The following is a 24,961-nucleotide window of genomic DNA, read 5'->3' as shown; positions in this document are numbered from 1 at the left end:
AATCCATCCCGTGCTAGTACAGATATGAAAATCAAATTCTGACTAACTACAGATATAAAATAACAGTCGTTTAAATCTAATCTAAACTCTCATAGACATCGAAGAGGTAGGCACCAAAGGCTTCTGCAGCAATATTTGCTCCATTACCGATCCAAAAAATCATGTCATCTTGTCTCAACCTCCTACTTTCTGTTAGACTCTACATTGAAGTACATATACGAGCATTAGAATTAGAGTCTAGTACCCAACTATAAATAGAAAAAATCATTATGTTAGATTCAATTACGAGTAAACTAGACATACCTTCCAAAGATGTGTCACCTTTCTTGATCTTCAGGCTTTCTTGGTAGAGTGGATAATTCCTCCTCTAATGGCCATCAGCATCATAGTGGAAACACTTTTCTTTCACCATAGTCTTCTTCAGAGCATCCTTCTTTGGCTTGTTCTCTTTTTTCTGCTTCTTTGCGAGTTTGTTCTTCTTCTTCCAACCAGACTTTCTCTTAGATGAAGAAGTCTAATCTACAACAAGAAAGTATCCTTTGAACTTTACAAGATATCCTTAGCAGTGACCAACATGTTAATCAATTCAGATATAGTACAGTCTAATTTATTCATATAAAAATTTATAATAAATTGACTATATGAACTCGTAAGAGTTTGCAAGATCAAATTCACTTGCAATTTTCTTTGCATATTCAGTCTGAGCTTCTCAAGCTCCTCGAGGTCCTTGATCACTATCATACAATGTTCATAGATCGATTGCCCTATGAACATCTTCATGTTGAAGTCTCTTGGAGTCCTCAAAATGTGCAATGCGGCTCTGCTCAGCATTCAACTCTTGCAGGTGAGTGATCATAGTCTTGACAGTAGGTATATGCTCATGCTGGCTCTATAACTCGTTTGACATGGAAGCCAGCACATAGCACTTAATCGACTGTCATCATTCGTCTATTTATCAAATACTGCTCTCTACTCAGCACTAGGATGGTTTGATAAAATTGGGGGTCTTGGTCAAGTATGTATTCTAATTTTTTGGATATCAAGATATTCTTATGATTTTTAAGTCAATCTTTAAAATTAATTCTGATCAAATGATTGAATTCAAGGATGCATGCTAGAGGGTTCGAAGCTAATATGATTTAACTATGAGAGTAGAGATTCAAGTTAGATATTTATACTTAAGTTTCATATTTACTTTAGGGACTTTAAGAAGCAAATAAACTTTTACTATTTTTTAGATCCCTACACTCCACGAGTGGAGAAGTGAAAATTCTAATGCAATAACTGAATTTTTAGTGGGTTCTACGATCCCACAGATATCGTGTATCTCACCTAATAGTTATTGATAATATGTACATCGATGCATGGACAACTCTTTGCCTAGATGCTTCTCTAAGCATGTTGCAGCGACTTTGTCTCTAAGTTATGTGCACTCACCTAATAGTTATTGACCACACTCCTTAGTTAATCCCAACCCATCATTCACAAGCAGGTACAAAGCCATCATTGGATCTTTCACCTAATAGTTATTGGGTCCAACCCCATCTTTATCCTAGAGCAACTCTTTGCTAATAGACTGATTGCATCTCCTGGTGCAACTGAACCACTATGACCTGTCGAGAACAATCAACATCAGTAGCATGCCTGCATATTTATAACGATGGAAGACCTCTAAACCTAATATTCATGGAGAGATTTGGTTTAGGTCTCATCTAATTAATCATCGAATGACTGATCTAATTGGCATGGGCTAAACCAGACTGTTAAGGAACCATATTCAAGACTCAATCTTTCAAATTATTTAGGTAAGTGGAGATCGATGGGAGGCTCCTTCTTGATGAATCAAGGGTCTTAATTAAATAACCACCTCTCAATTACTTATTTTAGACACCAATATGAGGCCACAAACTTGGTCAAGAAGAAAGAAAAAACTCAAGGAGCATAAGAAAATCCAAAAAGAAAGTGCAGCCCCTTTTATAGGCACAGAGAAGCAAGTATAGCTCGAATGCCAGATCTCTCCTGATTGATGGATAGCCAACATCTGATGTAGCCCCATTGGCTGGCAGAAGTCGACAAATAGCCCATTTATGAGTAATGCTAGCAATGAAGCACGTCACTCTTTGAATCCCATAAATCTGTCTCACCTTTCTAGGTCATGATTAACCCTTGACATGACCCCTCTTTTTTTTCAAAAAGGTGCAGATGTGTCATTCCAGTGGCAACAGTTGCATATCTTCAGCGGCCATAGATCGGCTTACTCCTATCATTCGAACCCTCTTTGATTTGAATTCAGGAGTAGGAGGCATATATTAGGGGGTAGTATATCACCCATGTCAAAGACACGTGGTGGTAGGGATCTTACTTCGGCCTAGTCTGATCCCCACCATCCAACACCACCACAGCATCAATTAATGGTGAATGAGTACAATCTTAATGATAGATATTATTGAAATTTCATAGGATGCGCATTCATGTAGATTTCAAAAGCTTCTTTTTCTAGCAACATTATAGATTTATAGATTAAAACATCTTTTAATCTAGAATATGTATGCATAAGAATAAAGTATCCAAGGATCTACTTCATATGTTAAAATTAACATATGCTAATTTTATACTAAAAATAAAATATGTAATCGAATTCCATACCTATTTCACTAATCCCTTCTTCAAATCTGGTTATGGAAGAAGATAGGTTCCACCTTAGCAGCACAAATGTTTGGCCTCTACGGATATCTACTCAGGATTAGCTAGAGATGGCAATGGATAGGGTTTGGATCGGGTATTGTACTATCCATCCTCAAATCCAAACTTAATACCCTATACCCAAATCCTATCTGATATTCGATCGGATAAGAAAAGAGATATCCATCCCCATACCTGATGGGTTCGAGGATACCCATGGGTAACCCATTTCTCTATACCCAACCCATATCCATCCCATACCCATCCCATACCCAAAAAAAATAAACAACCAAAATAATTTTATGCATATTATCAACCAAAATATAATTACCAATTCAACATAGAACATAATTTATAAGTCTAGATTTTTAAAAATCAAATGTAGAAATAGAATTATAATTCAACATAGAACATATAAATAATCAAAATAATTTTAAACATATTATCAACCAAAATAAAATTACTAAAATAGAATTATAAATATATATATTTGGGTATGGGTTCAAATATTATTCATATCCATAGGTTCGGATTGGAGTCGGGTTTGGGTTCGGATAGAAAACAATACTATCCATATCCTACCCATATCCGTACTACAGTTTTCAGGTTTTACCCAAATCTGGTCAAATTTTATTTTTTGGGTTTGACTAAGTTTGGGTAGGATGCATACCCATCGGATCGGATCGATTTTGCTATCTCTAGGATTAGCCTAGATTGGTCCTCTTTGATGTAGATCTTTCTTTTCTAAGAACGATCTTCCTGCGAATCTGAACAAAGCCTGGATCTGTGACCAACTCTTTGATCTTTTTTTTGATCTTTTTCTCTTCTCTTTCTTGATCTCTTTCTCTTGATCTTGAAGCAATCAAGATCTGAAAACTAGTAAGGAAGAGGGACATCCAAACTCCTTTTGAGCGTGTAGATGGTGGGACGTCCAAGGAGCTTGGACGTGTGAACCAAAGAGAGGAAGAGAGGAGGGTGTGGGGCTGTTTGGGAGGCTTGAAGTAATCTAAAATCTGATGTAAAAACTTAAGGAAGGGCCTCTTAAATAGAGGAGCAATTGGAGTCCTAACCAAAACCAAATCAGCTATAAAACATGAGTCCTAATTGCATTAGGACTCCTTCTTTCCCTCATCTTTTGACCATGCCCAAGTGAATCAGGGTTGGTGCCCTCTAGGTTCTCTCTCACATGCCAAAGAGAGGAGGTGCACCCTTCCCTTGTCTTTCATGCCATCCATCAAGTGGGCATGCCCACACTTGATCAATTCAAGTGGCACCCCATCTTATTTAATCAAGAAATCAATTTGGAGATTGAGCCCCTGATAGATATGATGCAAAACTCTAGGCACCCAACAATTGGTGCCCAATGAATCTAAATCAATTAGGTTCATATTAAATAAGCAATCTAAATTAAATAAGAAATTGGTTTAACCATATGCTAGCAAGGTTCTCTTAAATCCAATAGAATTGTCCTAACCCAATTGAGACCTCATAAGCCCAATTATTTAATCCAGATCAAATTCTTTATTGTGTGACTCCATAAGTTCAATTCTGTCTGGTAGTGAGATATACCATGATCTATATCATAGTATCATTGAAACTATTTTCAAAGGATCGAATGATACCATTCTAACTCAATAAGATCATCGATCCAGAAAGATCCTAGTAAGCTGTCACTATCCACGAGTGATACTAGTAGTATGTAGTGCAATCCAGTAGAATCCAAAAAGAACCTCAAGATATAATTTTTGTGTGATTCAGTTCCTCTATCGTGAGTTCCGACTAGATGGAAGATTAAGGATAAATCATCAAATCTCATCATTAGTCATATAATAATTTCATTAGCTCAAGTCCAATTATGATTCTTATAAAATTTTTTTCATCAATCATACTGCTGTGGCTACAGACTTGGATTTAGCTTTTAAAATTTTATAGGACCACTCCTTTCTATCAAGATCGATAGATTCCATCTAGATGCACATTCTACTCCTGTAGTAGATCAACTGTAGCCAACATACACCACATGATCTCAAATGGTTAAGAGGTCAAGTTTCTGTATAGTCAAACTCCAGCAATCTTACTGTGAGCAATCATACCACCGTAGGTCAAAAATCATTCACATAACTACAACTACAGCCTCGAGATGACCATCGATGATTGAGTAAAAATTCATGTGATCTCTCATATGATCATACTCTATACTAGTTATTCTCTAACAACTACCCACACTTGCTACTCAGTGTTTCTATACTGTAGACTAGAGACTCATCTATCTCAAAGAAAGTGATCTATATGTCGATCTATCCAGATCGATTATCTCCTTATGATGATACTATGATCAAAAGTAATTTAAAATTAATTATATATATTTTTAATTCTTAACACTTTGAGAATATATATCATAAGCATTAATTTCTTAGACGATTCAAGGATGCATCATACTTGAATAAGAAATAAAACTTACTCTTTTATTAATCAAATTAATATTTTAAGTATAAATTTATATCATAAAAAATATAATGTGTCAGCTATATTGACTTTTACGATATATATCCAACAGATATATCATCCCAAAACTGAGGAAGCCATACTGAAAGAAGTTATTCAATATATAATAAAGCAGTGACCTCACTTTGGGCCCCATCGATCCTCACTCTCTCACCGATCCTTTCAAATGAAGCTCCCGTGACGGTTGGTAGAAGACCCAACCAATCCTGACTTTGCTGCCCATTCTAGATTCGATCGCTAAGCTTGGCTCTAGATGCCGATATAGCTCCACCCATAGATCCTTAACCACTGACACCGGGGTGATGCTCGGATGCCAAATCTCGATCCAAGAGAAGTCCTAAGCCGACATCAACTTCGACCAAAGGATCCCTCATCAATCCTTGCTTCTAGCTATGGGCTACATTTTCTTCAACACTCACTGGCTGTCACGTTTGGAAGAGTCAACCCCTATATCATCACATCAAATCGCATTACCCACATGGGGCCATATCACTCCAATGGCTAGCTACACATCAAGGGATGTCATATCAAATCAAGCCACCCCCATGAGTGGCTGACTGCCCAGCAGATAAGATGACATCCGCCACCAAAATTCAAATTGAGAGAAATTGTTACCTAGACCACACTCGAGTTAACCACTCGAGTCTTATGATGGGTCACACGCCACAGCAACCCCGATATTTAACAAATTTGGATATTGCAAGCTGTATGGGCAAAGAGGCCAGAATGGTCTCCCATCACTTTCTCCTTATGGCTCTCACCTCTATATAAATAGAGGTAAAAAGGGGACCCCCCAAGTATGCTAATATGCACATGCCTCTAAACTTCTTGTTCTTCTTCTCCTTTGTTGCATTTTTTCTGACTTGGATGTCGAAGGGTCTCTTCTAGAGTCAATTTTGATCTGGACTTCTTTTATAGGTCACCCTGTATCGACCATCTCCAGCCAACTTGATAGGAGTTAGGAATCTTCTGCAACACTACCAAAAAGAAAAAAAAAGGAAAAAAGAGATCAAAGTCTCTCATTAGGTAATTCTAGACCAACTTCTAATTAATTACTATATGCACTATTGAAAAAAATAACTTGGGATTTTTGATAACATCAAACTTGTGATTTGACAAATTACTAGTGAATTATTAATGAAAAAACTTAGTTATATATAGTGCAAAATGTGAAGGGTGCAACTCCAAACCATGTTCTTATTTATTTTTATGTCATTTTTCAAATTGCTCGGAACTAAATTCTACTCTCCCTTTTTGAAGTATCGTTGCTACCAAAATCTATCCTCAAGGTTGGAGGCGATCCTAGTGGCCGTGATGATGAGGCTAAGTAGAGGCTAGCTCCAAGGGCCTACCCAAGACCTGTAAAAATCTGATTGGAATATTTTTTGGTGAGGACCCTCGATATTTAAGTTAGGAGATGGAGAACAAGAAGAATGAGAGAATAACTATCAAGAGCTTAACTTGAGGGTCCACAATCTCTCTATTTATGGAGTGGGTATTAAAGTCGTACACATCTAGGAGACTAACCAATTTTCAGCTATTGCACGTGGATCAAGCTGGCGGTGATTATTTTCATTCGGGGTGTGATTTGAATGCAGCGATATCCTTCCTTATCTGGGTTCTTCTAGAATCATGAGATTGGTGGATTTCCTCAGTTGGGGTTGCTATCTTATATGCACCTTCCTGAGATCGGCTCTAGCCAACCAGAAAGTACCTCATCCATGATCGAGGAACGAACCCAAACACATGGGTTAGGGTCGAGGAACTAGCACCTCGATCAATGCTGAAGTCCGAAGTGCCATCTGCAAAGTGTTCTCAAAAGCATGCTGATTGATCTCTACATTGGATATTCTCAATCTAACTGACATCATCAGCCTCTTATTCTCATGTTTTATCGATGTCTGAACTTCAATAGTCCCTGACTGTGATCGAGGACATGATAGACCAAGATCAAGGTGATGATCCACAATAGATGCCCCCCACTCTCGAGCCTGAGCTCATGCTGAGGTTAGTTGAAGAGAGTAGATTATAAGCCTGAGGTCGAGGTCAAGTCAATGAATTGTCATGCAAAGCATCTTTGGAGCCATTGACACATGTCAAAGTTCGGCACAATGCTGGGCCGAATCGTTCCATCTGAGCTATTGGACCTCTGGATCCACGAAAGCTCTATTATGGCCAATCAGGGACTGCCACTTGGTGAGCATCAATGGTGGCTAGACAAACCGCCATCAGATTGAAGCCATCCGAACTCCTATAAATAGATGCCATTTCATCCTCGTCACTTCATTTTCATTGTTTTACTTCCCTAAAAGTGGGAGGTGGGGATCTTAGGCAATTTTGAGCAAACTCCGATGATCATCGCCAGTGATTGCGATCTAACCCCAAACTCTAATCCTCAGGTTTCCTCAGTCATCTCCTTTTAAGGTTAGTCTTCCATTCTCCTCTAGATTTTAGGAATGAGTGCATCAAGTTCATCCCCGTTCACTTGGACCTCGAATGATAATCTGGAAGGTGTGGATACTGCATCCGATGTCAAATGCTCCTTGGATGAATCTGAGGTAAGGAAAATGCCCAACTTTTGCCCCTTTTAAGTCGCTTCCATCCTCACTCAAGTGGACTTAGAAGTTTTGCACCCTAGGTATTAGATTTTTTAGAATTCAAGCTGGAGGTTGCTGGTTCCGAGTACTGAATAGCTCTTTCATCCCAAGGTTGATTTGGGCTCTGTGAAGAGTCCTTAAAAGTCGGACCTAGGTTACCTCTCCACTTTTTGATTGTAGAGTTGCTTAAAACTTACCAAATAACCCCTGCTATGTGGTACTTGATCATTGCCTTTGTATCATATTATCTCCTTCTCGAGGCAGAATTATCATCTACCACTTTAGGGCATGTTTCTTGTTGAAGGAACACCCCAGGGAGCCGGATGTTGGTATGCTTCTCTTCAGAAGAAAAATGTCTTTCCAAGGCTCCTTCCTCAGTTCACAACTAGAAAGAGCGCTTCTTTGTCTCAATCGAGCAATTCTGAACTTTAACACATCATGGGGCTGATCTCAAGGTCGGCGATTAAGGCTCTGATTCTATCGATGCTGAGGAGGAGGCTTTGAAGCTCATCTTCAACCACATCGATCTCTCGCTTCCTAGGCTCCTTTCTAAGGAGACATTGCATAAAGTTGGATTGAGCCTAGCTGATTCTCAAAGTAGTTAATCATGCTCAAGTATTCTCCCTTTGTTTTTCTTTTGGCTGACCTCCATATTTTCAGATATGAAGCTCGAGGATGTTGAAGCCCTTCATCAAACTACTGCCAAGACAAAAAATCCTCGTCTGGGGCTCCTGCCCCAAAGTGGGCTGAGCCAAGGTGGTCCTCACCTAACCCACCATTGGGGCCTCACATACTCTAGCTGGGGTCCTCCGAGGAAGGAGGCTCCCTCCGAGGTTCAACTGGTCCACCCCTAAAATTGGTTGCTCTGGAAGAGTCGGTACCCCCATCCTCAGCCTCATCGTTGCATCGAGGCTCGGTGACTCCCAGATCTCGATGCATATGTCCTCGTAATGCACTGACCTTCCCACCAAAGTATCTACAAGGCCATCAGCTCAACTAGAGCAGGAAGTTTAAGAGTAGATGTTGGCTTTGGAGATAATCATGTTGCCCGTGACCTTCTCCGGGCTACGATAATGCTGACCGACATCAAAATCCTTAATACAGAAGGTACCGGCTACCTCATCAAAGATTCTTATGATTTCCTCCTTCGGTCAATGTTCCCTCTCTCTCGAGCTTCTTTCTTTTTCTTCCCTTCTTTTTTCTTCTTTTCTTTCTTTTTTTTTTTGACCGACCTCTTCTTGCCTTCAGCTCATCCATCATGTGGACCACTTCACCGGTGTTCTAAAAGAAACTTGGTGAATTTCCAAGGAAGCTAAGGACCAAGCTGCCTAGGCTGAAGCTTCGGCCATCCAATCCTCCAAAAAGGCAAACGAGGCTATAGCTGCCAAGGCGGTGCCGAGGAGGAAGTCCAATATTTGAAAGCCAAGGATAAGATGCTGGAGGTCGAGGTTGTGAAGGCTCAAAGTGATGTCGAGGCCCATATTTCTGAGGGTCTGTGTCATGATGAGCCAATGGGAGAAAAAGCTAGTATCCAAGAAGACTACTGTGGTTAAGGCATTCCGCTTATCAGATGAGTTCAACACAATCAAGCTGGAGTTCATCTCTGAATCCTACCTATAGGGTCTTGCAAACATCAAGGCAAAAGTTTAAGGCCACATCCCTAATCTCGACTTCGAGCCTCTGGATTCGGACAATCAGAGGGAGGAGAATAGGTTGAAGTCACCGTAAAGGGGGAAATACGAGTCGAGGTAGAGGTCAAACTGGGACATGATGAAGGCAAGCAGTCGAAGATATGGCAACCACCTGCTCTCCCATTGTTATCATGCTTTTGGAGCCCAAAGGCCTTATCGAGGGTTCGGACGCCACCACCAGCATCGAGGATTTTTTTCTTTCTTTTGTTTGTACTCAAGCTCGGTGTGTCCTAGCAAATTTGTGGTTAGCCCATTTTGTACTCCTCAGCTTTTGACCAAGCTGATTTTGTAGGGGACCGACCTAAATATTATATAGACATTTTCTTTCTAATACAAGCTTCAACTTTTTCACATCATCTTCGTAACTTTTCAACTTCACTCATTAGTGACAAGTCCAAGTCCTCAGGGTCAGATTCCCATAGCCAATCAATCTAATATCTGATTTGTGAGAATTTATACTCGGAGATGAGGTGAGGTAAGGAATTTAAGTAAATCACTCGTTCAAGAGCTCAACCCCCCACATGGCCCATACGAGGATGAGGAGTGCTGTTTAGTGGACTTCATCATTGGGCATCAGCTTAGCTTGTATTATGATAGGAAGCACCCATTGCTGAATTCACAGGTTATGCTCAACTCATCCATGGTCGAGGGGCAAGTTTGATGATCTTCACGGTCAAGCATCACTCATACGAGGATGAGGAGCACCCATTGATGTCGAGTTCGTAGGATATGCTGAACTCATCCATGGATGAGGAACACAGTTTGGTAATCTTCGTGGTCGAAGGTAGCTTGTAGGAGAACGAGGAGCACCCTTTGGTGTCGAATTCACGAGTTATGCTCAACTCATCCATGGACAACGAGCACCATTTGACAATTCTTTGTGGTTGGGCATCAGCTCACATAAGGACGAGAAGCACCCATTGGTGTCGAGTTTATGGGTTATGCTCAACTCATCCATAGATGAGAAGCACCGTTTGATGATCTTCATGGTCGGACGTTAGCTCGTACAAGAATGAGGAGTACCTATTGGTGTCGAGTTTATGGTTTATGCTCAACTCATTCATGCATAAGCATTGTTTGGCAAATATTGGCATCACAGGTTCCGCTTAGCTCGTCGTGGATGAGGAGCATCACTCGGCGAATGTTGAAGTCGCAGGCTTTGCTCAACTTGTTCGTGGACAAGGAGCACCGCTTGGCAAACTTCAGCAAAATTATAGGTCACTGAGGAGGCATTACAATCTGGAAAATAAGTCTTATTGCCGTTTAATTACAATTTAAGGATAATAAATCAAAGATTTTCAGAGTTTCAGATTCGGAGAATTAGAGCTCCATCTAATCGACAGAGTCGGTACACTCCTGGTCACACCATCTCATCGACACAGTATGGGCCTTTCCAGTTCAATGCGAGTTTCTCCTACTCCGTCAAGTGAGATACTTTGGCTCTCTATAGGATGAGTCCCCTACTTGAAAGGTTTTATCTTGACCTTTGAGTTATAATATCGAGCTACATTCTATTAGGAGCTTACCATGCGACTTGAGCTCTTCCTAATCTCTTCTGACAGGTCCAAATTTGCCCTTAAGTCGTCTAGTTGTTTTCTTCATTGAATTTCTCCACTCAAAGCGAAGGTAGGTCAATCTCAAGAGGTATCATAGCTTCAATTCTGAAGGCTAAACTGAACAGGGTCCCTCCAGTGGGAACCCATTGCGTTGTTCGATACGCCCAAAGTATATTATAAAGCTCCTTGACCCATAGCCCCTTGGCTCAGTCCAGCCTCATTTTTAGTCCCTACAACAAAGTCCAATTGGTCACTTCACTTTTCCATTACTCTGAGGGTGAGCAACAAAGCAAGTGGTAGGAGATCCCCAAGTCCTTAAGAATTTTGCAAACTTAGCATTATTGAACTGACATTTGTTGTCTTTGATAATAGCCGAGATAAATCAAATCGATATATAATTGACTTCCATACAAAGTCACAGACTTTTACCTCACTAATGGTTGCCAGTGCTTCCACCTCTACCCACTTCAAAAAGTAGTCAATCGTGACAAGCAAAAACTTTTTTTGCATGACCTCAATCGAGAAGGGTCCAAGAATGTCCATCCCCCACTGCATAAAAGGCCAAGGTGTCATGATCAATGCCAGGGAGCTTGAAGGTCAGTGCTGAATTTTAGTATTCCTCTGGCACTAATAGCATTGTGCACCATATCGGCCACATCCTGCCACATGGTCGGCCTAAAGTAACCATGTCGAGAACCTTATAGGCAAGCATCTTGTCCCCTAGATAGTTGCTACAAAATCCTTCATGGACCTCCCAAGAAGCATACCGACCTCTGATGGGTGGAGGCATCGAAGCAATGGTGACGAGTAGGATCTCTTATAAAGCTTCCTTCCATACGTCCAATACTAAGGTGCTAAGTATCTTAGCTTCCTGACCTCTTCTTGATCGATAGGCAAAACTTTTCTTGTAGAAATCAGACAATCAGATCAATCCAGCTCAGCTCATGGTCCGTTTGCATCACCAAGCCTCTTCAATGTTGGGGTGTTCTAAAGTATCTACATATGAGCTTCTTCTACGGTTAGTAGCTCCAAGAGTACGAGCTTCACAGGAGGTCGGCCTTCATGTTTTCAGACCTTAGGATATGTTGAACATCCAAAGTGGCGAAGCCAAAGGCGAGGTCTTTCACCTATTGTGGTACTTCTCATATTGGGCTCTCCACCTCATACTCCCCTGTACTTGTCTGATGATGAGCTGAGAGTCACTATGGACTCTCAAATGCCGAACTCTTATTTTCTTTACTATCTTGAGATCGGTAACCAAGGCTTCATATTCGGCCTTGTTATTCGAGGTCTGGAATCTGAAGCGCAAGGTGTATTCAGCAATCACTAAAGAAAAAATGGATAGTTGAAAATATGTATTTTTAAAATTTTACAGTAAAAATAAAAAATAAATATTTTAATCTTCTAAATATATTTTAAATCATATCTAAACTATCAATTAAGATCTATGATATAAAAAAATTATATATAAAATTTGATATAAAATAAAAAATTACATCGATTACATCGATGCCCTGAATCTGATCTAACCTTTAGATCACATCAGTTGAGTTCAGAACTCATCACTTTTCATGGATGATGATCTCTGCTACTGATAGACATAGTATGAAGCTCTTGTTATGTCGAACAGTCACAAGATCATCCGCCTCTACAGATCATCCACTCAAATCCTGATCGGATCTTCCTTCGTGGGAGTGCTAGCTCGCATCAAGACTTAGATGGCTATCCAAGCTCCTTTCTTCGATCTCCCAGACTCTTTAGATTAGAAGATGAAGCTTTACAAGGAAGTGATGGTGTGAAGATTGAACAAGACTCTCTTGTATTTTTCTTCTCACAAAATCTAGAGTTGAAACCCTAGACCCTACACCTCACACTCGAGAGGAAGAACACTTCCTCCGTTTCTCATGCACGGAAGCCCAACCCACTCTCAACTTTTCATGCCCCAACTCTCAGTTTCTCACACCAAAAATCACTTCTAGTCTGCACAAAACTAATCCCTTCTTAAGGATGGCATCCATGGAAGATAAGGATAAGGAAAAGGCATTTTGGTTCAATTTCAAATATTGGTTGATCCTTATCACCAATTCAAATCAAATTTAAATTAAATTTTGAATCACACTTTATTCTATCTTATAAACTTAGAGAGGGATCGACCAACATTAGAATGGTACAAAAAATCTCATGCAAAAATATTTTATGTGTGGAGAAAGGTGATGGCATGAAGAGAAGAGTCCAACTCAATTTGGACTCTACGTTTTCATTCAAATTCAAACCCATTTGAACACAAATTTAAACCAACCAACTTCTAATTCAAAAAAAATCAGATGTGAATATAGAAAAGCTTTTGGGTATGAGAAAAATTTATATAAAATTTTTTTTGTGTGAAGAATAAGAGGGTGCAGAGAAAGGAGGCGCAAGGGATTTGAATTCGAATTTTTTCTCATCCAATTAAATTCTTAACACAACCAAATTAGATTTGACCCAATTGGATCACTAAACCTAATCTGATTAGGTAGCATATAATCTTGATTAAATTTTAATCAAATTAAAAATTAATCAAGCTCAAGATCTGACCAAATCAGGAATCGAACACCCTTAGCGATTAGGTTATCTCATAACCTAATTGGATCAAACCAAATTGAATCCAATTCAATTAGATTTGATCCAAATCTCAATGCTCAATCAAATTGAGCTAATTAGCAATCTAATTACTAATCAATCCTCTACAATTCACCAACAATTAGTAAATTAATTTATTACAACTTTTACATATGGTAATCATCAATCGAATTGACTATTTTATCCTAGAATGATTCTTAATTGTTGATCAGCCATATGATCAGTCAGAAATTTTTTTTGAGTGTGATCCCATAGGTTCGAATCAAAATTGATAGTATAGAAATAATCTTTTATACCAATCAAAGTGACCATTTAGCAATGATATCCGACATCCAGATAGTCGAAAGATTAAAGCATCATTCAAAAATCTATTGACATATGGTTACCATATAATTCATCTCTTTAACCCAAATGCTCAAAGTGACCTAGGATTTAACTGTCAACCCTGATATGGTCATCCATATTGTATTTCAACTTTCAAAATCCATCATATGGATTACCCCGATCGATGTTTTACTGAATTGAAATCACTGATACATTAACTCCTACTTATTTAGAGGGGTTAATTCTATCTTGACTCAACACCGACTTCTCAAGTACTTGATGTGTCTAAAAATTTTTCATCACTGAATTAAAATTTAGGTAGTCCGGTACCAAAGTATAGTGAGTTGTTGCAAGTCACCATTGTGATCTCAGGTCGGAGGACACTTATATCCATATCTTTGTGAGCTATTTTGATAGCAGAGTATCAGCAGTTGTCATGTTCAGAGAGATATACTCCTACATCTCATTTGCATATCATCCAATATCTCCACACTCTTGGTTAAGGGATAACCAATTACATGGTACACAACGATCTATACTTAATATAGCTATCGTCCTAATAATAGTATATCATTTAGTCGTGAACTTAAGGTTTAAGGACTAAATGATATATCCTCCTATATTGAATCAAATAGTCCTAAGAACTTCATCACATAATAAGAGTTCAAAATAAGATGTACACAATGATGAAAAATTAAAAATATTTATTAATTTAATAATTCATATATAATTATAATAATAAGTTCAACTGTCAACAGACTGACGATTAGCTTTAGGAACAATTTCCAACAACTTCTACTTGGACTAAAGTCAATCGGTACAGTATCATATATACATCTTTGATTTATAGTCTTCGAACTTCTTGACACCGAGGGCTTTAGTAAATGGATCGGTCAGGTTCTCTTTTCTGTCGATCTTCTAAATTCGATGTCACCTCGATCCATGATCTCTCGAACCAGATGGTAGCGGTGTAGAATGTGCTTGATGCTGATGTGACTTCGGTTCCTTCGCTTAAGCAATGATGCCAAAGCTGTTGCAGTACAACAAGATGGGACCATCAAGGAGGGTGCCACTCTGAGCTCGTTGATGAATTTTTGTAACCACACATCTTCTTCACAGCATCAGATACTGCGATATATTCTGCCTCACAAGTAGAGTCGGCCACAGTGTGCTGCTTAAAACTCTTCCAGTAGATTACTCCATCATTCTGGATAATATCCCGACATGCTCTTGCTGTCATCATGATCCGATTGAAAACTGGAGTCTGTAAACTCCACAAGTTTTAAGTCAGATTCTCCATAGATAAACCATTGATTCTTAGTATTTCTCAAATATATAAGGATGGTCTTTACGACCTTCCAATGGTTCTGACCTGGATCAGACTGGTATCTACTCACTACCCTAGTGAGTATGCCACATCTAGTCGCGTACATGTCATGGCGTACATAATAAATCCCACTGTCAAAGCATATGAAATTCTACTCATACATTCTCTCTTGAGGAGTTGTCGAACAATTCTCTAGAGATCTTCATCCCAAGAATGAAGATGCTTCTCCCAAGTCTTCATGATGAACTGTGATGACAGCCAAACTTTTATTCTCTATAATGAAGGATATCATTTCTGATTAAGATAATATCATCCACATATAAAACAAAAATACTATCAAGAGTTATTAACCCACTTGTGTATGTAGATTTCTCTCCATTCTTAATGAAGCCATACTTCTGATCACTTTATCAAAATGCATGTTCCAACTTTGAGATGCCTGCTTAAGTCCATAAATAGACCTCTGAAGCTTGCACACCTTAGACTCATCTGTGGATATGAAACCTTCAGGTTGTATGATATACACCTCTTCTTCCAGCTCTCCATTTAAGAAGGCTATTTTCACATTCATTTGTCAGATTTCATAGTCCATATGTGCTACTATCGTAAGCATGATCTGAATGGACTTAAGCATTGCCATAAGAGAAAAATCTTGTTATAGTCAATATCATAATGCTGATGGTAATCTTGGCAATCAGATGGACTTTATAGTCTCCACCTTCTCGTCTGCACCCTTTTCTTTTGAAGATCTACTTACACCCTATGGATTTTACTCCTTCAGGTGGGTCAATCAATGTCCATACATTATTGACTTTCATAGACTCCATTTCAGATTTCATGACTTCCAACCACTTATCGGACTCAGACCTCTGCATCGCATCCATATAGGTGATCGATCCTCATTGTTCTCATCAAGTTCAACTGGATACCATTCTGTATCAAAAAATCATAGTATCTATCCGGTTGATGTGGTACTCTATCGGATCTCTTTAAAGATATTTCTACAACAGGTTTCGAATTTGATCTAATCAAGTCCAACTCTATGGTTTATTAGATTGTGTCAATTCTTTTATCGATAGAACTTCATCAAGTTCAATCTTTGAAATTAGTTCCTTCCTCAAGGAACTCCTTTTCTAGAAGACTGCCCTATTACAGACGAACACTTCTGTTCGTCAGCAAGGTAGAAGTAATACCCTTGATCTCTTTTGGATATCCTACAAATAGACACTTGTCAGACCTAGATTCAAGCTTGTCAATTTTCAAATATTTGACATAAGTCGACATCCCAAACCCTTAGGTGAGAGAGTGCTGCTTACACCCTGTCTACATCTCATATGGTGTTTTACTTATGGACTTACTCGAAACTTTATTTAAAATATAACAAGCCGACTGAGTGCATATCCTCAAAAGGAGATTGACAGACTTGCAAAGTCCATCATGGATCAATCCATGTTTAACAAGGTTCGATTCCTCCTTTCTGATACACTATTATACTGTGGTATTTCAGGAGGGATCCATTGCGAGAGAATCACATTCTCTTCTAAGTATGTCAGAAACTCACTGGACAAGTATTCTCTTCCTCCATCGGACTGAAAAATTTTAATACTCTCCTCAGTTTATTTTTTTATTTCATTACGGAATGGTTTGAATATTTTAAATGATTCTGACTTATGTGTCATTAAGTAGATTGCCCATATCTCGATAGATCATCTATAAATATAATAAAATAATAATATCCATCTCGACTGGTGTTCATCAGTCCACATACATCAGTATGTATCAAACTTAGAACTTCACTGGCTCATTCATTTTTTTCAGTAAAAGTGATTGATCATTTTTCTAAGAAGACAGACTCACAGGTTGGAAGTGATTTACAATCACTGACTTCAAGATTTTCTCTTATATCAACCTGTTTATTCTGTTCTTGTTAATATGATCTAACCTACAGTACCAAAGGTAGATATCGGAGACATCATTAATTCTAGAGCATTTGCTGGATGTGTACATTACACTAACAGGTTGTGATAATATGTAAATACTATTGTTCAGCTATCTATTCATCATATTAACACCATTTATAATGATATTAAAATTATTTTTTTTATTAAAATTTCATAACCGTACATGGTCAAGAGGTCTATAGAAATAATGTTCAATAAAAAGGAAGGACAAAAATGACATTCACTAAGAACAATTACATTAGACTTGAATACAAGCTTAACAGTCCCTAACACTAGAACTGGAATTGATCTTCCATCTCCAATATTAAAGAATCTTCATCTTCTTCAAATCTCTACTGACCTACAGACCCTGCAATGAATTATAAATATTAAAAAAACTTTCGATATCTAATACCCAGATAGTAGAATCATAAATTGAGAAATTACAAGGTGTTATCATATAATTACTTTATCCAGCAACTATTTGCTTCTTTCTCAGTCTGTTCGGATCCAAGGAGGCAATGTATGAGGATAATCTCTTTCAGTGCTCTGCTTCTTACAGTAGAAGCATTCCATCTTACTCTGATCGAACTTGATTTTTGGTCTGACTGGGCTTGGGTGCCTAGCACTTTGCATCCTTTTCTTGTTCTTCTTGTTCTTCTTTCTTTTCTCAAATGATCGATGTCTAGAAAAAGTCCCTTCCACAACATTCACCGACTCCTTGTGGAGTTGGTGATCCTTCTCAAATTCTGCAGCAACCCCAGCAAATCATGATAGTTGACCGCAGGCTTTATCATTCAAAATAAGTAAAAAAATTGAGGTAGGACTTGGGTAAAGAGTTCAGAATGGCATCTTTCTCCAACTACACATGTAGGGAAAAGCCAAGCTTGCTTAAGCGCTCAATCATCTCGATCATGTATAGTACATGATCGATGATGACGCTCCTTCCCTCATTCGAGCATTGAAGATGGCACAACTAGTTTTGTACCTCTCAACATCGTCGGGTGGGCCAAAAGATTCATTCAATATTTGCAACATGTCCTATGGCTGAGCATTCTCAAAATGATGGCTGAACTCATCATTCATTGCCGCCAGCATAATACAACGAACTATAGTTCGATCATTAAGCCACTTCTAATAAGTGTCTCTAACCATACTACGCACGTTCGAAACTAGCTCCTCGAATGTTGGATCTGTCAACATAAAAGATCCATTCATGCTCTCAGACTATTTTGAACTTTCGATACCAGCTATCAAAATTTAGTCCCATCAATTTATCACTATCTAATAATGATAGAGTGATAAGGTGGTGGCCATAACTGTAAAAAAAAATTAAAATTTAATTAATATATAAATTGATTAAGTCTAAAGATATAGATTTCAGTCTAAAGGTTCTTCCACTATTTTATTCAAATTAATAGCCTCTACCTCCAATTCAAAAATTACACTAATTCCTTAGTAGGTGCTAGAATCCATATGGGCTGCATATGGCCCAGTGTGGCTCGACAATCTCTGTATACTCATGGGTAGGTTCTTAATCAATTATTTCATCAAATAATTTCTAGCATTAATTTTGCCCCAGACACCTCTTCAACAGGCATGTGGCACCACCACTAAAGTTTTGATTAGATCTAACCATTAACATGCCAAAATTTAGTACATCTGACAAATGAGTGATCAGGTCCGAGTGTGGTCGGCCAACCTAACTATCATCAGAAAGACACAACTAAATCAACATATTATGAATGATAATTATGATAGCCAGATGAGCACCAGGCATGTGGCACCTCCAATGTCATCTAAACTATTGGACTCATTATCATCCAACTTAAAGAGAGGCTATGATCTAGTTATCACCATAACTATCTTATTTTTGGGACTAACAATTTTAGAAGATTTAATTAGTTGAATTGAGAAATGAAAAAGATTTACCAGTTAATCTTAATCCTTCCACTGACTTCACAAGTCAGATTAAAGAAGATCAGGCATAAGCTGGTCCAGCCAACTGTCATAAATCCTTCACTAACTTCACCAAGTCATGAAGAAACTCAAGAAAGTTAAACTTGGGGCACCTAAATCTGTCATACTGATTTCTTAGTTAGTATGGATCAACCACAATCATTAAGTGATCTAATCAAAATATGATTCACCATATTGGTAGATAAGTGAGATCGATGGGAGAGATATGCCATTAACTCAATATAGATTCAATCTATGTGAATAGCTCTCAATTAATGACCATCGATCAAAACTGTCAAATTATCTTAGACACCAACTGATTAGTCATTTTCAATTTGATCAACTTATAGACTTAGATTCGACCACGAGCTAAGATCAAAGTCCATATTGATCTAATCAAGAATGGACTTGATCAACTACAACTATTAAAATTGATCAAGAGAAAAAATTGATCCCATCAGAATAAGTTTTAATTAAATTTGATCAATTACTAACATGATCTATTATCAATGATTTCTAACCTAGGTCTAATCCAGTTAAATGGACTTGACTCAAGCTAACCCATTAACCCATGAATTATGAAATTAATGTTTAGATCTTTGATTCTCAAATCTAGAACACTTAATACTCAATTAAGTTTTAGGCTGATATGGATTCGATATGGTATTTGAAAATAATTTTTAATTTTATAAAATATTTTAATCAATCATCTAATAATCAAAATACTAATTTTAATCTAATATACATTATTTTAGATCTAAAATAAATTTTAAATTTTTTTTATTGTTTATCATCATGGAAAAGACCGCCAGCACCCCTACACGCATAGGAGATTCCATCGAATGTGTAAATAGAGTTACAAACCTGATTCTCCTATGATCGGATGGCTATAAGGATCTATCCAATCAGATTACTATACTACTCAGATTCTAAAATAATTATTAAATCTAATCTAAATAATTAAAATTAGATTTTATAAAAATCACATAAATTAGGACAACCTTTGTACTGTAAGGGATAAACCTTATAGCAGGACAATCTTATATCAGTTTGTCCAATCAGATCTATAATTAATTTTAGATCTAAATATCATATATCATATCTAATCTAAATAAATTATAGATCTAGATATATGTAATATCAGGTTATATGTAAAAAAATTTATGTCATAAGAAACGCGCTCTGATACCGATAGAAGAAAAATGGATAGTTCAAAGCATGTATTTTTAAAATTTTACAGCAAAAAATAAAAGATTAAACACTTTAATCTTCTAAAAATATTTTAATTAAATCTAAACTATCAATTAAGATCTATGATATAAAAAATTTAATATAAAATCGATATAAAATAAAAACTGCATCAATCACATCGATGCCCTGAATTGATCTAACCTTTAGATCACATCGATTAAGTTCAGAACTCATCATCTTTTTAGAAATAATGATCTCAACTACTGGTAGGATGTATGAAGCTCTCACTAATATCAAAAATCATACAGATCATCCGACCTCTACAGATCTCCACTCAAAGCTCTAATCGGATCTTCCTTCGTGGGAGTGCTAGCTCACGTCGAAGGCTCTAATGACTATCCAAGCTCCTTTCTTCAATCTTTCGACTCTTCTAGATCAAAAATGAAGCTTTACAAGGAGGTGGTGGTGTGGGAGATTGAACAAACTACTCTTGTATTTTTCTTCTCATAAAATTAGAGTTAAAACCCTAGACCCTACACCTCATGCCCGAGAGGAAGAACACTTCCTCTGTTTCTCATGCACGGAATCCCAATCCACTCTCAACTTTTACACCCAACTCTCAAGTTTCTCATACCAAAAATCACTTCTAATCTCATACAAAACTGATCCCTTTTAAGGGTGGTGTCCCATGGAAGATAAGGATAAGGAAAAGGCAGTTTCAGTTCAATTTCAAATATTGGTTGATCCTTATCACCCATTCAAATCAAATTTGAATTAAATTTTGAATCAAACTTTATTTTCATCTTATAAACTCAGAGAGAGGTCAACCAAAATTAGAATGGTGTAAAAAATCTCACATAAAAATACTTTATGCATGGAGAAAGTGATGACGTAAAGAGAAGAGTCCAACTCAATTTGGACTTTAGATTTTCATTCAAATTCAAACCCATTTGAACTCAAATTTAAATCAACCAACTTCTAATTCAAAAAGAATCAGATATGGATATAGAAAAGCTTTTGGGTATGAGAAAAATTCATGTAAAAAATTTTCTGCATGAAGAATAAGAGGGCACAGAGAAAGGAGATGCAAGAGATTTGAATTCAATTATTTTCTCATCCAATCAGATTCTTAATCCAACCAAATTAGGTTAGATCTAATTGAATTACTAAATCTAATCTAATTAGTTAGCATATAGTTTGATTAAATCTTAATCAAATCAAAAATTAATCGATCTCAAATCCTGATCAAATCAGGAATCGAACATCCTTAGAATTAGGTCATCTCATAACCTAATCGGGTCAAACCAAATTGAATCTAATTCAATTAGATTTGATCCAAATCTCAATGCTCAATCAAATTGAGCTAATTAATAATATAATTACTAATCAATCTCTTAAATTACAATAATTAGAAATTGATTTATTACAACTTTTGTATAAGGTTAATCATCAATCGAATTGACTGTTTTACCCTAAAATGATTCTTAATCATTGATCAGCCATATAATCAGTTAGAAATTTTTTTTGAGTATGACCCCATAGGTTCGAACTTAAGTCGATAGTATAGGAACAATCTTTCTATACCAATCAAAGTAACTATCTAGCAATGATACTCGACGTTCGATAGGTCGAAAGATTGCAAAGCATCATTCAAGAACCTATTGGCATATGGTTACCGTATAATTCATCACTTTGATCTAAATGCTCAAGGTAACTAGGGTTTAACTGTCAATCCTGATATGATTATCCATATTGTATTTCAATTTTCAAAATCTATCATATAGATTATCCCGATCAAGATTTTACTGAATTGAAATACACTGATACATTAACTCTAACTTATTTGGAGGGATCAATTCCATCTTGACTCACACACTGACTTCTCAAGTACTTGACTGTGCCAAAAATCTTTAATCACTAAATTAAAAATTCAGATAGCCTAGCACTAAAGCATAGTGACTTGCTTGCAAGTCACCGTGGTAATCTAAATGAAGGATACTTATATCCATATCCTTCGTGAGCTACTCTTGACAGCAGAGTACTCAACAGTTGGTCACATTCAGTGAGACGTACTCCTACATCTCACTTGCATATCATACCAGTATCTTCATACTCTTTGATTAAGAGGACAACCAATGTACATGGCACACAACGACCTATATTTGATATAGCTATCGTCTTAATAATAGTATATTATTTGATCATAACTAAGGTTTAAGCACTACAAGAAAAAAAGATTTTTGTGATAAAATTATTTATGATGAAAATATTTTATTATCAATAACAGTATTTATATAAAAATAAAATTCATCATAAATAATAAAATATTTATGATAAAAATAATTTTTCATCAAATAATTGCATACTAGTAACAAAAAAATATTCCATCATAAATATCAATTATTTGTAATGAAAATTTTCATCATAAATAATTCATCATTTATTTTAATTTTAAATTTTTAAATATTCATGATGAAAATATTTTCATCATAAATAATTTAAGTATTTATGATGTAAATTACTTTTTTATCAGTAATAAATTTATTCTCAATGAAAATATTTTCATTATCAATAGTTAAAAAAAAAAAATTAAAAATTATAGATTATTATGATGAAATAATTATGTCATAAATAATTAAGTATTTATGATGAAAATAAATTTACATCATAAATAAATTTATTTATGATGAAAATATTTTAATCATAAATAGTTAAAAAATAATCAAAAATTTAAAAATTCAAAAATATTCATTATTTAAAAAAAAATTATCATAAATAATCTCTTTTTATGATGAAATACTAATTTTTATCATAAATATAGTTTTATTCTTGATGAAAATATTTTCATTGCCAATAGTTAAAAAAATTAAAAATTTAAAAAAAATCAAAAGTTGATCATTATTTGCAATAAAAATTTTCATCATAAATAATATATTTTTATAATGAAAAAAATTTATCTTAAATAATAGATTATTAATGATAAAAATATTTTTATCATAAATAATTAAAAATATATAAAAATCAAAAGTTGCTTATTATTTTGATGAAATTTTTCATCATAAATAATGATTATTTATGATGAAACTTTTATTTTCATCATAAATATATTTATTTATGATGAAAATATTTTTATCATCAATATTTTAAAAAATTAAAATTTTAAAAAATCATAAAATTTAAATTTTTGATTTTATGTAAGACAACTGCATCTATTTTTTGTAGCAGCTGTGTACATCTTTTGTCCCTTTACATGATAAAGAAATAAATATGAGTTATGACCAGATCAAATTTTTGTATGAAAAAATCATATGAAAGTAGATGATATTTGCAGATTAGAATGAATAGATCCTTTTGAATGAAATGAGCTATATGTTTATTTATGCGTATAATTCATCTGTTCATCGCTATCACTATTACTAGTGATATCAATAAATCTTTCTGATAGAATGTCTATTTTAAGCTGAATGAAAGGAGCCTCCTTTCTTGCAAAAATTATATAATTAAGCAGCACATTCTAACATGACTTTCACGATCTCGAAAGATATCATGCTACCCGCATCGATCAACACTCAAATATATCTCTGTAAGAGTTCTAATTATGAGAAGAAAACAATACGAGTACTCATCTTCCTAATAATGCAAAGCATAAATATAAGCCTGTGCTATATAACACAACTTGCACTACTGTAGGTCTACTTTGATTCTAGTTAATTGCTAGATCTTTCATGCTCACATAATTCTGATGAATTTTTAATCTTGATCCTTACATGCATACAATATACGAGCTTTGGAATGAGGACTCTGACTTCCGAAATGAAGACTCCAAAAAAAATATAAGCTCTTTGAAGATCGAAGAGCTCAAAGCTATTGATCTCCCATAGTGACCATTCCATTGTGAAAGTCGAAGAGCTATTCTTATAATAATTATTAGCGATATAAATTAAACTTTTCATCGTAATTATTTTTTATCTACGTAATTTTTTTTGAAAAAAAAATTAAAAAAAATTATAAATTAACTATTTATATAAATTTTTATTGATTAATAGAAAATTTATTTTTTTGATCAAATTATTTTTAAAAATTTTTTTAGACCAAAAATTTTTTAGATTAAATAAATTATTTTATTTTTATCATGCATATTTTTTAATGTCATTCTTTTTGCTAAATTTTTTGGATGAAAAATTTTCTTGATGAAAAAGATCTAAAATTAACTTTTTATGAAATTATTATTGAAAAGATATTTAATTATTAATGATGTATAACCAATTTTCATCATAAATAATCTTTAAATTTTTTTTATAAATTTTTTTATAAATTTTTTAAGAAAATATATTTGCGACATAAATTTAGTTTTCATCAGCAATCATGTTTTAAAAATATTATTTTAATCAATTTTTGTGAATAAAAAATTATTAATTAAAAAATTATTATCAATGAAAAGTGTTTTTATCAAAAAACCATTTTAAAAATAATATTTTTAAAAAAATTATTTTGAAGGAAAAATTGTTAGAAGAAAAAAAAAATTGGTGGTAATTATTAGCGATGAAAATCAAATTTTTATTGCTAATAA

Source organism: Elaeis guineensis, chromosome 7, assembly GCF_000442705.2.
Source record: "Elaeis guineensis isolate ETL-2024a chromosome 7, EG11, whole genome shotgun sequence".
Taxonomy (NCBI): domain Eukaryota; kingdom Viridiplantae; phylum Streptophyta; class Magnoliopsida; order Arecales; family Arecaceae; genus Elaeis; species Elaeis guineensis.
This window is presented reverse-complemented; position numbering follows the sequence as displayed.